This window comes from Vigna radiata, chromosome 4 (assembly GCF_000741045.1).
Source record: "Vigna radiata var. radiata cultivar VC1973A chromosome 4, Vradiata_ver6, whole genome shotgun sequence".
In the NCBI taxonomy this organism is placed as follows: Eukaryota; Viridiplantae; Streptophyta; class Magnoliopsida; order Fabales; family Fabaceae; genus Vigna; species Vigna radiata.
The window spans coordinates 10604544-10608235 of NC_028354.1; the positions used below are offsets into that span (position 1 = coordinate 10604544).

The 3692-nt window shown below is 27.7% G+C and overlaps 1 long non-coding RNA gene across 1 annotated transcript; it reads left to right on the forward strand.

Annotated features, from left to right (window-relative positions):
* The first annotated feature begins 1127 nt into the window (after positions 1-1127).
* Positions 1128-2021, forward strand: LOC106759010. The gene is made up of 2 exons (XR_001375586.1): positions 1128-1254; positions 1704-2021. It is a non-coding gene; the product is annotated as an uncharacterized LOC106759010 (long non-coding RNA).
* Positions 2022-3692: the final 1671 nt, after the last annotated feature.

Here is a 3692-nt window from a genome sequence, read left to right on the forward strand (position 1 = left end):
ATTGATGATAATATATAAAATTCATAGCAATAACAATAAATTATTATATTATAGTAAATAATTTTTTTTTTTATACAATTGCAATATAAAATTTCAAAAATATCAAAATAATATAATACTTAATAAATATAAACAATTCACTTACTATTTAATAAACAATATATATATATATATATATATATATATATTTGTATTTGTATATATTTATATATTGTTTTTCTGGAATTGAATTAAAAATGCAGGAAAATGGCAAGAACATACACATTCTGGTCTCATTCTCATATTTATTTGGAAAAATCAGATATTACTTATATCTTTATTCAATCAACGCGAAGATTTTTCTAGTAAAATTGTTGACAAATTCAAACAATATTTAAAGGATGAGTTTATTTCTAATCTTTATATATTTTTCTTTTTTATGCCAATAATTGTTTAATATGATACTTTTTTTATTCCCGTGTATTTTTTTTATTCCATTAATTGTTTAATGTAATAGTCTTAGTTCCCATAAAAACAATTGTTTTAAACTTGCTGAAATAGAATTTGTCTTTTTAAAAAGAGGAGTGAAATAAAAAAAAAAATGATCATGTACGACCGAGTCAAGTATTCTAAGGAGAAAAATTTAATACTGTTGTAGTTCTTGTCTTTGATCAATCTATGATTATGAGAATTAGTGAAAGTATTCTAAATACAAAATTAGACCATGCAGGTCTCTAGTACTCCACTGCATTCTCACTGTAAATACTTTTATTATATAAGAAATTTATTATATTTCTTATATAATAAATATTTTTTATTTCTGGTTTTTACTTTTAGCATTAATTTAAAGAAACAAAGTCGATTTCGAAAAATCTTGCAAGCTATAATCTCGATCTAGTAATGATTTTTTATCTACTGAAAAAGAGAAATTTATATGAATATTTATAAAATATATATAGGTGATGTTGAAAGAAAAATATACCATACAGGCTGCAGCACTGTATCAAGTCTTCTCGCAAGTCTTCACGCAAGTCTTCTCGCAAGTCAACGTTTGGCCATCAATGAGTAAACATTTTATATCTGTATCTCAACTTTACTGAATTGAGACTATAAATACATCACAACACTCTTCATATCAATGTAAAGGGAAAAGTGAATAAAATATAGTAAGCATTATCAATCACTTGGAAACCATGAAGGTCATTCTTATTGCTTTCTTACTCTTTGCTTCTCTTTTCTTCCTTCCCACTTCAACTATGGCTCGACAACTCAGAGGTAATAATATCTTCTAACTTCTCTGTACTTCCTTAATTCTCGTATGCACCAAAGAAATCAATATCAAACTTGAAACTCACCAACCGTGCTTTTTATAACTTATTTGGGTAAACTTCTGAGTACAAATATAAAAAGGTAATTTATTTTTTTCCTTTTTATTTGATTTTTTATCAGTAGAAGTAGATGAAAAGCATGTTTTGGTATAGTTGAAACAATTTCTTTTTGGAAAAAGTCCTTTTAACAATTTTTTTTTTACAACTTTTTGACAACGCATATATAACAATTTGTAATTCGTCCGTTTCAAATAATTTTTAGAACAGACCAATAGAATAGTAATACGTATCTTATTGTAAAAAAGTTGTTAAAAAAAAGTTATTAAAATATCATTATTTTTTTTTTATGTGAGACCATTATAACTAAAGTAATTATCTATATTCACTCTTGTGCAGAAGGAACGTTTCAGACAGGAAACCCTAATGACCCTAATAATCCTGCTATTAAGTGTCCTCCCGGTAAGCCTTATATAAGTTGCCTTCCATCGAAACCACCACCCCGAAAAAATTGCTCACCATATGTACGCAATTGCTGATATCTGAATGAATTAAACAGTTTTACCTGTTCCAAGTGTCATTTAAAACTTCCTATGTTAAACCATGGTGCTACCATCCCTATGTTTTACCTTATTTGGCTTAAATGTGCTGTTTAATAAGGGTTTGGCCTCTAGGCCAATCCAATAAATAAGAACATGGTTGCGTTTCCTTTTCGTTTTTGTTGAGTTTGTTGCTATATGTGCCATCTTTAATGAAGGATGTAAAAATAGTCTTCGCTCTTAATTATTTGAAACGATAGAAAAGAAAACTATATTAAGGCCCCTGCGATGCGACTAGATAATGAAAACTTAAACATTATAATCGATTAAGGATAAAAAATAGAAGCACTTCTTAATCGGTTATAAACAAAGCAAAGATGTGAAGATGAAAGAAAGAAAGAAAATGTCTTTGATATTCCAAAGAAGAGAACAGAGAATACAGAGATGAGAGAGTTGAGTTTTTGGTTATCTCACCAAAACACGTGTTTTACAAACTGAAAAAATAGTCCGAAAACCATTGTACTATTTCCGCTAAAAAGTAAAAAAAAAAAAAAAAAAGTTGTCGTAAAAAATAATTGATTATCTTGTAAAATATTTCAAGTAACAAAATTTATTAAATATATTATTTCATTTATTCATGGCCAAATGTCTATAAATAAAAAATAACAACAGAAGGAATTTTTAATGATATGGGTGTCGAGAAAAAAATAATCAAAGTTAAGGAAATTGAAGGTGTATTATTGATCATATCGTGATCACCTCGGTCAGAGCTACTGACCACATCCAGTATGTAAGGTTGAGACCAACTTAACCAGAATTACTACAAGTATTAGCAGAGATCATAACGGTTCGAGCTTGCTATTATTATGTCAAATTTTAGTGACAGAATAATAAATCTATATTACAACAAGACGTTAATGGTCATTTACTGAAATATTCAAATTTTCGTAAATGAGTAATAGCATAAATAATACGGGCCAGATTTGTTTTTTCAGTAAAAAGTATCTTGAAAATCCATTCTCATCACGTAATTGGATAAGTTGATCGCATTCACTAATTTGAGCATATGAGTATTTGCAAGTATTCAATCTTCTCGAGAAAGGGAGTGAGAAATACCATATCTTGTAGGTTATCTCGATTCCATACACGAACATTTGGTGTTCAATGTGGATATGAAGAATACCAAAAAGATATGGTATCAACAAGGAACATGGTATGGTATGTGAATGTGGTGCTAATTGGAAAACATGAAAAACTTGATATGCTTTCATATTGGGAATCATTCTTACGAGAAGACTCGCAGAAAGACTTGATACAGCGCTGCGGAAAACGACTGCACATGGTCTAATTTTGTATTTAGAATACTTTCACTAATTCTCATAATCATAGATTGACAACAGTATTAAATTTTTCTACTTAGAATACTTGACTCGGTCGTACATGATCATTTTTTCTTTTTCATTTCACTCCTTTTTTTAAAAAGACAAATTCTATTTCAGGAAGTTTAAAACAATTGTTTTTATGGAAACTAAGTAAGACTATCATATTAAACAATTAATGGAATAAAAAAAATACACGGGAATAAAAAAGACTATCATATTAAACAATTATTGGCATAAAAATGAAAAATATATAAAGATTAGAAATAAACTCATCCTTTAAATATTGTTTGAACTTGTCAACAATTTTACTAGAAAAATCTTCGCATTGATTGAATAAAGATATAAGTAATATCTGATTTTTCCAAATAAATATGAGAATGACACCAGAATGTGTATGTTCTTGTCATTTTCCTGCATTTTTAATTCAATTCCAGAAAAACAATATATAAATATATACAAATATATAT